Genomic DNA, 10,543 nt, shown 5'->3' with positions numbered 1-10,543 from the left:
TTTCAGAAGTTTTCCTTGCCTGGCTAACCCCCCACCTTTTTGGGATCCCGGGAGTGCCCTGCGTGTGAGCCCGAGGAAAGGAATAAAGAGTTTGACAGCTGTCAAAAGAGCTGTCAAACGGCTGGCCAAGGCCTGGAACTGTGTAACAAATATCTTTTTGGATTAAAAGTGTTACAACTAAACTGAATTGACTGGAAACAAAGTAATTTTGATTAACAAAGTAACAGACTGTTGGAAAAGAATCATGATGGAAATCCCCCTGGAGGAAACTAAAGACATTGCAATGGCTGCTGAAGGAAAATTACTGGCAGAGATACAGAAAATGTTTTCTTTTGTGGGAATTCTACAAGAGCAGAGTATGGCTATGAGTGAACAGCTGGTGACCTTCAATCTTAAACTAAACAACTCTGTTGATGGCAGTAAGCGAATGGAAAAAAAACTTTGCAGCTGCAGAAGAAGAGATAACTTTGGAACTGGGGGAAAAAGAAGAAGAAGGAGAAGAGGAAACCCAGGTGGAGAGCATCAATCCAGAGCCTGTAACCTTTGGGAACAAAGGAAATAAAGAAGATGACCAGTGGACTACAAATCTGCAAAAGGAGAGAAAGATAAAAGAAGAAACCCCTGCAATAATTGGAATAATGGACTATAAAAGAGTAAATAAGTATGATGGGGACTTCTTCTTTAGACTGGAGCATGGGAGATCGGTGGATCCTGGGCAGAAATTGTTTTTGACTGATTTGGAAGGAGGAAAATATGAGGGGCTTGTGACAGAACTTCCTCGAGAAGAAAGGGCCAACAAAAAGGACTACCAACAAAACTGGTGGAGAGAGACTAACTGGGGCTCAAGGGCCTCTGATGTGAGGAATCCGGGCTAAACTGTTTTTTTTCTTTTGAGGACATTGGTCTGGGAAGGGACAGGAACCGGGCCAGGGGGGGGGGGAGAATAGAGTAATAAGAATCTGAGATTTTGAATTGAAAGATTATGATCTTTGGTTAAATACAAAAAGGGAGGAATTCGTGGGAGAGAATTTGGGCCGACCTTAGAAAAAGGATTAAATGTGTAAAATTGGATAAGTAAAACCGGATCAAGTAAAAATGACAAATTGTAAGAAAAGATAGGAAGTGTATTTAAGAGATGAGAAGAAATAACTTGCTGAGATAATTAACGAAATTGGAAGGTGGGAAGGGGTGTGTGGGGAAGTCAATGAAAGAAGGTAATGAAAATAAGGGTATGAAATTTGAGATGTTTTGTTTGTTTTTCTTTAAAATTCAATAAAAATTTATTTTAAAAAAAAAGAAATCTCTTTCCCTATTGTTCATTCACTTAAGGAGAAGTTGATTACGACACATGATCTCTCTTTGTGGTCAACTGTTAGCCAATCATCGACTGATGAGGCAAGGCCTAAGCACATTGCCTACATACACAAAGGCAGGAGTCAATATGTGAATGTCTATCTGAATGGGGAATTGTGTGTTCCAGTGGGTCCTGCCTCCACAGCTCCCCTCTCCCATGCAGAAGTGGGAGCTGCACACACAGTTTTCCAAACAGTAGAAAACTGGGGAAAGGGAGAGCAGATAGAATATCATGAAAAGGACATGGGTAGTGGATGGAATCCTGAATAGCAGTCACCCTAAAATGTTATGCTGCAGGTCCCGTTTTGAAAGGATTGCTAATAATTATATTTTCCCTATTATTATTTTTTAAGACAAGCTTTCCACTAGAAATTGATTGTGAGCATTGCATTATAGGCTCCCTGATTTTGAGGCCAGGAATAACCAAACTTTAAGCCCTAAATGCTGACCCAGCCACAGTGTGCATGTTCATACACAAAGAAAAAGCACTAAAAGAGACAAATATTTAAATGATGTAGATTTACAGAAGTCACAAGCCACAGATAAGCCCTGTTTTCTCTGCTTTTCAGCCATGATCCCGCTCAATTTGTGCATGTTTGGCTGGTTACCTTGTTGCACAAATCTGCTCCTCAGGTAAGACTTTTGTGAATTTGCCAGTTTGGACATTCATAGAAGACTTCTTCCCAGAAGACTGGTTCCTGTTCATTTTGCTAAGCCAATTATTTGAATCACATCCAAGGACATTTTGTCAGGGAACGAACAACCACCTTTGTACCCACCATGCAAGGTTCCTTCAAGTCTGCATTGGCCCCGTGTTGCCATTCACAAGCAGAACCTGTGTATCAGAATACGCCTGTAAAAATCGCCTTCAAGCAGGACTGTCATACTGAAACTCCCAACCCCTAGCAGAGCCAGTGACCTTCCTACCCAGCAAGCAAGGTGGAGAGCTTAAAAGCTCTTTCCACATAGGGTGACTGCTGCTCCTATTCCAGACTGTATTTCTCTTTCTCTGTTGGGCAGAGGGTTATTTGGGTAAACTTTTAATTCAAATCACAGCTTTCTGTCAGCAAACCTATGTATTAGAGACCAAAAGTTATCCTGTACATCCCTATCTGGTCACAATTAGAAAGGTATTTACAAAGCAACCCATTTCCAAGGAATTCCCCTGCAATGGCTTGGATTCCTGCTTGCTGTTCAGATTCTCTCTCTGTGTGTGTTTATATTCGAATGGGTAATAAAGAAAAGTACATGTCATGGAAGAAACCAATAAGGCTTAACGCAGAACTGGTACTGCCCACCTTCATAACTCAGAAGAGTTCAGGTTTTCCTTAGGGCAACATTTTTCAGAGCTCACTGGGAGCTGTCCAGGGTACTGATTTCTTCCAGGACTTGACTGCCGTGAAGAAACCTGATCTGACCAGGCCTGTCCATTTCCCTCACAAGTCATAAGCCCCAGCAGCGCATGTCAAAGAGGGGGTCGCTTTCCCGACTCCTCCCTCCAAGCTACTAATCAATCACACGCAGGCACTGGAAGGGTTACCAGGCTTTATCAGGCACCAGCTACAGAACATCAAACAGCAAGTGGAATACACGGCATGTTCTCTCCCTCCCCCAGCAGTTTAACTCAAAGATTTATAGGGGCTGGGGGATGCTGGCAACCAGCCAGCCCCATCACATGCTCCCACTTTGGGGACTAACTGTTACCACCTGCCTGAGGGGCCCCACCCAGCAATCCTTGCTCACAGGATCACTACTTCGTGACAAGCCAAACATTCCTGGCAAACATTCAGCTGGCCACACTTTCTACGTTATGGCTTTAAAAGAGGGCTGGAGAAATGGAAGCTTAAGTGCAAGACATGTACTAGCAGTACATGTGAAAAGGATCTAGGGGTCTTGGTGGACCACAAGCTTGACATGAGTCAACAGTGTGATGCAGCAGCAGCAAAAGAAAAGAAAAGCTAATGCTATTCTAGGTTGCATCAACAGAAGCATAGCGTCCCAATCAAGGGAAGTAATAGTACCACTCTATTCTGCCTTGGTCAGACCACACCTGGAATACTGTGTCCAATTTTGGGCATCACAATTTAAGAAGGATGTTTACAAGCTGGAATGTGTGCAGAGGAGGGCAACCAAGATGATCAAGGATCTGGAAACCAAGCCTTATGAGGAGCGGTTGAAGGAGCTGGTATGTTTAGTCTGGAGAAGAGGAGACTGAAAGGAGATATGTCAGCCATCTTCAAATATCACAAGGGCTGTCAGTCACATGGAAGAGGGAACAAGCTTATTTTCTCCTGCTCTGGAGGGTAGGATCGGAACCAATGGCTTCAAGGTACAAGAAAGGAGATTCCGATTCAGCATAAGGAAAAACTTTCCAACAGTAAGAGCTGTTTGACAGTGGAGCAGTCTCCCTCGGGAGGTTGTAGACTTCCCTTCCTTGAAGGTTTTTAAGCAGAAGCTGGATCGTCATCTGTTATGGATGCTTTAGCTGAGATTCCTGCATTGCAGGAGGTTGGACTAGATGATCCTTGGCATCACTTCCAACTCTACAATTCATATTATCTCCCCACGGCATGCTAATTAGGCTTTAGGGGATAGCTTGTATTAATGCTAAGGGGAATTTTTTCCCCTAAGCCTAGTTGCTGGGGGTGGGGTGATTTTTAGATAGGGAAGAATCATCCCTCCCTACATACTGTGATCTACGTACATACCCACTTCACAGCAACTAGGCTTATGGGGAGACTATTATCTTGGTTTCAAGTCTTTTTTTAAAAAAGGTAACCTTCCCTATGGGGGTGATTAGTGAGGTGCATGGCTATTGTTTCTTTCTGAGCACATCGTCCCCCCCCCCCATTTACCCCTTATGACAATTAGCCAGCTTTGGCTGGTGACCCAACCGTACTCCTATCTGGACAGGGATAGCCTCACTACTGTTGTCTATGCTCTGGTAACCTCTAGGTAAAGTTACTGTAATGCATTCTACATATGGCTGTCTCTGAAGATGGTTTGGAAACTTCAGCTGGTGCAGAATTTGGTGGCCAGTCATATCACACCAATCGTGGCATGACTACACTAGCTGCCAAATAGCTTCTAGGCCCAGTTCAAAGTGCTGGTTTTGACCTATAAAGTCTTAAATGGCCTTAAACAGCTCAGGACCTCAATGCCTCTCTCCATATGAACCTACCTGGACTCTGCAATCATCATCTGAGGCCCGTCTTCTTGTGCCCCCTCCACAAGAGGTTCAGAGGGTGGCAACATGAGAAGGGGGCTTTTCTGCAGTGGCTCCTCCCCCAAGGAGGTTCACCTGCTGCCTTCATTATACACCATTAGGCACCAGGTGAAAATATTCCTCTTCAACCAGACTTTGGCTGATTAACATCCTATATATTTTAATATGTGCATGTGGGAGGGGGGAGGGGGAGGAGGATTATTGGTTGGTTTTGTTTTGTTCTTGTTCTTATAATGTATTTTGTCTTTTTATCTTGTATTTTTATGCTGTGAGCTGCCCTGAGATCTATGGATCAAATGTAATTAATTAATTGAAATAATAATAATAATAATAATAATAATAATAATAATAATAATAATAATAATAATATAGTGGTGCCAGTGTAGAGGGCAGAGAGATCAAGACTGGTGTTAGCTAGGAAGGGAAGGGAGAAAGTGTGTGTGTGTGTGTGTGTGTGTGTGTGTGTGTGTGTGTGTGTGTGTAAATGAATGCATACAGATGAAGGGTGTTTATGGGCAAGAGAATTATGGATAAAAGGGGGGGATCCACATGTCCTGTACACTTTGGGATCTGGTTCTTACCTCACCCCTTACTGGCATGCAACCCGCAGCAGAGTAACCCTGAGAAAATCCTCTTTAATTAGGTATTTGACATTTAACATGTGGCAATATTGCAACATAATGAATACACTTTGTTCTTTTTTTCTGTGAGAATATTCACCCTTCCTAGAAACAAAAGCCCATCACATTATTGACAGAGGCTGTTCACTGAAATCTTTTCTGCTATTGTTCCAGCTGCAAAGTAAGTTTAAGGAGGAACTGTTCAAGCCAAAGATCTCCTCTTGTGTTCAGATATTGACCATACCAGTGATTACTGGTTATGAGTCTAAGGACATTATGCACAGAAGAACCAGATTCAGTGCCTGTCTGCCCAGCTGCCTGGGAACTGTGCACAAGTGAGTCTTGCCTGCATGGTTCCCTTCTCCCTTACAGCAGTGATGAGCTGCACAAACAGAACCCTTTCAAAAGGCTATGCGGGAGCTACAATGGGGATATTTTGTCTTCCCCTTCACTCACAATGAATAAAACAACAGAACCCTTCCTGAAGACATATAATCATGCAATTGAGTAATGTCAGCTAAAACGGAAATCACTACTAATCCTCTTCCACACCTCCTGCTACCGAGACAAATAAGGAAACCCAAATGCTGCTTGGAGGCACAACTGAGAACAAAACCTGTACAGCCTTTCAGGACACTGTGTGCTAGAAGTACATCTCTGTCTAGGCTACAAGCTCAGGTCAACAAGCTTTGCTGGCTAAAGCATCGCCAAAATGCACCAGACAGCTTAACTAAGAACATGTCCAGAAGATCTATCTCTAAAGATCTTTTTCATTGTCACGAGGGCCGACCCAAGGCATCTTGCTGCCTGAGGTGAAGGACAAGATGGCAAGCCTTACTTCCATGTACTAAAGCTGGCTAAGCTGGCAGCTGAATCTCAGTTCAGCCCTGGCAATGGAACAGCATTCTTTTTTTTTCTGGCCGCCTTTTGCATAGAAGAATTTCTCCAAGGCTTTGATGGTTCTACGGGCAAAAGGCGGCCAGTTGGTTCCACCAATCAGAAAAGCATTTATCAGCAAAGTCCTCCCGATGTTACTGTATGGGGTTGAAATCTGGGGGTGGAATTTAAAAACACTACAACGGCTCGAGATTCTACAAAACACTTTTGCACGGAAGTTACTGGGTCTCCCCAAGGGCTCGGTTGCTGCACAGATAAGAACAGAACTGGGCCTCCCCTCCATTGTTGCGAGAGCCCACATTAGAATTATCAGTTTTTATTGTAAATTAATCAAAGCCCCAGATTCCCTACTAGCCAGGCAAGCCTTTTTAACTTGTTCTCATAGCAACAAATGGTCCAAGGCCATGGAGACTATTACTGCACGCTACTCCCTCCCAGATCTTGACACACTGTCATCTTGGGACCAACATAAAATCTGGGCCTGGATTCTTACAAGAGACGAGGCCATGGACCGGGCACAGTCCACCACAGCTCGCCTCTCCATGTGGCTCCCTAAAGTGAAAGTGGTAAGATCACTTGCCAACTACTTGATAGACCTGACGGAGCCCAATTTGAGAAGAGCGTTTACCATGGCCCGTATGGCCTTCTTGCAGGGGATTTATTCTAAGACCCCTATTACTCAGCGTCTATGTCCATGCACAATGAATGAAGTAGAGGACTTCATACATTTCTTTTTCTACTGCCCTATTTATGAGCTAATAAGAACTAAGCTCCTCCTCTTGATCCCGTCCACCATCACATCTAAGGAAGACTGTTTGAAATCGCTTCTTGTGGACGCAAATCCCCAAGTTTCATGTGGGGTGGCAATCTTTATAGTGCAGGCTTTGAAACTCAGGGCTACCCTGACTGGGTAGTGTGTCCTAGACCTGGACCTGTTTTAATTCTTTTTATTACCTTTTTAACTTACTGTGCCGAGCCTATTTTGGGGCCATTATATGCTTTATATACATCCGCATTTTAGATTCCCGGCGCAGGCAACTAAATCTTTACATTATTGTCTTAGGGTAATTTAAATGTCATAACGCCAGTAATATCACTTTGAATCTTGTTTGGTTGCTTATCTCTATCTTTTTTTTTTTTTTGTCTTATCCTGCTATGGCTGTATGCTAATACAATAAAGGTTTGATTGATTGATTGATTGATTGATTGATTGATTGATTGGAACAGCATTCACCACCACACCTCAGTGTGGGGCAGGCAGATCATGTGGCTTGCACATCTCTGCTGCCTGAAGCAGCCACCTCACTCTGCCTAACGGTAGGGCTGGGCTGGGCCACCCTGCCATTTGATTGGCTTATGCTGCATTTATGAGCTGAGGCAACCCAGTCAAACAACGGGGTACAAACAATAAAATTATGAAGAGGAGGAGGAAGATGAATGCAGCTATATCAGTTTAATAAACAAATTTCTGTCCTACACATTACTTAACTTATTTATTGTTCAAGTTGAAAGCACCTTCTACAAAATAAATGGACATGGCAGTCATTGCAAGACTGCCAATGGGGAGCATTTATAGAAGTTCCTTCTTGTCAAACACATAGCCATCAGGGATAGGACTCAGTAAGAATCTTTCTCAGTGATGTGCTAGTTGTCTACATGCAACATTGTGGTATTTTTCATACAGGAAAGCATTCCAAAATTAAATCCTTCACTGATACCCTGACATGGTACAGTTGAGGAAGGATTTTACTGTTTGTTTCACTGATCACATAACTCAGTCACAAGAGAGGAGCCCAGGAAAGGATATAGGGGTACCTTGTTTGTGGGCAAAAGAGTAAGAGGCAAGTTTGGGGATAACAGAACCACAGTATGATTAACTATTAACTATTCAACTGGATATCAGCTTCAAGCAATATCTCACATTGCAAGCCTTCCCTTTGAAGTGGTCACAACTGTTACTATATATGAAGGTTCAGTTCATGTATTATGGCCAAATTTGTACTGTAATAATGATTAATAACGTTAATGATTCAGCTAATTCCCTGGTGACCCATTGGAATGCGGAGTTAACCAGGGCTATTGACTGTCTGGCTCTGAAGCGCCTTCGCTGATTGCATGGAGCCCGGACAGCCCTGTGGTTTCCCCGGAGCGATGAAACAATTGTTGAGATGGCTAGAGTGCCGGTGGCTATTAATCCAGAATGCGGCAGTTAGACTGGTGACTGGGAGAGGCCGCTGAGACCATATAACACCAGTCCTGAGAGACCTACATTGGCTCCCAGTACATTTCCAAGCACAATTCAAAGTGTTGGTGCTGACCTTTAAAGCCCTAAATGGCCTCAGTCCTGTATACCTGAAGGAGCGTCTCTACCCCCTTCATTCAGCCCAGACACAATTATCGATACAATAATCCACCCCACTGTCACTTAATGTAAAGAAAGATAGCTATTCCAGCTCTAGGAGTGATGTACATTAGGGTGTATCCTGGGAATAATGAGACTTTGGATCCACCAGTTTCAGGCCCTCATCTAGCATATTTGTTTTCAGTCCCACTGCCTATGGAGAATCTCCAGTGGTTTGGGCATTTTCAGCCATTGCACTAGGGAGACAGCAGCCTGTGGCTCTCTTCCAACAGTCCCTCAACTGCCATCCCTGAAGGCTTGTTCCCTAAATAGGCATAAACAATTCATAAAACTGTTACTGTGTTGTATGAAGTGTTACAAGGATCCAGAAAAAGTGAGAAGTCAGAGCTGATGAATTTGGTTACATGAATCTGAAATACGAAAGTTCCATGTGCTTCCAGACTGTAAACAACTACAGAAGATGATAGGAGGAAATCAGGGGGGGGGGTGAGTAATTGAGTCATACAAAATTGCTTTTCAAAAACTGTGAGCCATGGCAAGCTGGAGGAAGCCATGTATAAGTGTCAGGCGGCAGTGGATCCAATCCCCACAGCAGGACGCCAGGAATGGATAAGACAAGGAAAAGTTATTACCAACTGCTTTTCATTCAATATTCACAGGGAGAGGCTTGGAAATGCAGCCTCTGGGAATAGTGGCGTTGCCCTGAGTCTCCCCCCCCCCCCCCCCGCTCCCTCTCTCACATTATGCGTCATCCCTATGGGTGCAGAGATGTGTCCTCTGCCTCTGAGCTCTCTGCTCTCCTACTTTCCAGGCCCACTGGGTTCTGGGAGGGGGGTCTGGAATGCGTTCTAAAGTCACTGTGCCATCAGCTGTCCCCCCCCCCCTTGTGCTTCTTCCTCCTCCTCCTCTCCCATTATTTCCCAGCTTCCCCTCTCATCTGCCTCTGAGCTGTGACCCCCCTCAAATCCCTGTTGTAATTCAGAACTGCCTTCCTCTCCTCTGGAAGGGCCAGGCTGGGGAGGCTGTCTCCACCATTCCTCCTCTGCCCAGACAATAAGCCTTATTTATACAGTTCAATCCCCTTTGTTTGCCCAGTCCTTACTGTACCAAGTCACGTTTGCACTGGTAATTATACCATAACAGACAGAACAAAATAGTTCTACAAGTTTTTCTCAGGCCATTATGTTTGAAAGATAACAGTAATGTATGCTTTCATAAATGACGTTCCTAAAAAGAATATGTAAAAATGGATTGATAACGGATGAAAATATAAAGTTATAATACGTTAAGAGATAGACATTAAGATAAAAACAAAGAGGGCAAGGATTTGCTGAATTAACCATGTGAACTGGAATACAAAAAAGGGAGGCGTGAGGAGGTCAGGGAAATAAGTAAATGAAATTTAAGATATGAAAAGATTGATTTGTTTTTAACTGTTTTCTATTTATTTTTTCTGTATTTTGCATTTTTTCCCCTATGTATTTTTGTATTTTTTGTACTCTTCTTTTTTCTTCGTTTTTATTTTGTAACTTTTTTCTCTTTCTAAAACTTTAATAAATATCTTAAAAAAACAAAACATAAATGACGTTCCCATCAAACCAGGTTTGACGGCAGTAAAATGGACATGAGCCAAACAGAGAACTATTTCAAATTCTCCTTGGTAAATGAACTTAGCCATCAGTATCCTATTCCTCATGCAGTATTCATTATGTGAAGAATTCCTTATATTTTCAACACAAAAAGTGCACTCTGACTTAGCTAAAAATTAATAATCAATGTTAAGTTTTAAAAAATGGATTAGTTTGATATTGTTGGTAACCCAGCCTCTAGTAAAAATGTGTTTGGTTTGGGGGTGACTTTTAGTCCAGTTCAGCCACTCGTTATGGATATTTATTTTCCTTTTTGTCTTTTGCAGAGGAAAACCAAGTTGTTCCTCATCTAGCACTACTGTAGGGTTATAACAGCAGCAACATTTTCACAGCCAGGAAAATATCAGGAAATAAAAGCTATTACAAAAACAAATATTGCAAGAAGACAGTGACACAATTCTCACATCCTACTTCACACAGCCATTTCTGTGACTCA

Source organism: Podarcis gaigeae (assembly GCF_964106915.1).
Source record: "Podarcis gaigeae genome assembly, chromosome: 3".
Classification (NCBI taxonomy): domain Eukaryota; kingdom Metazoa; phylum Chordata; class Lepidosauria; order Squamata; family Lacertidae; genus Podarcis; species Podarcis gaigeae.
The sequence above is the reverse complement of the archived record's forward strand: the minus strand, read 5'-3'. Positions refer to the sequence as shown.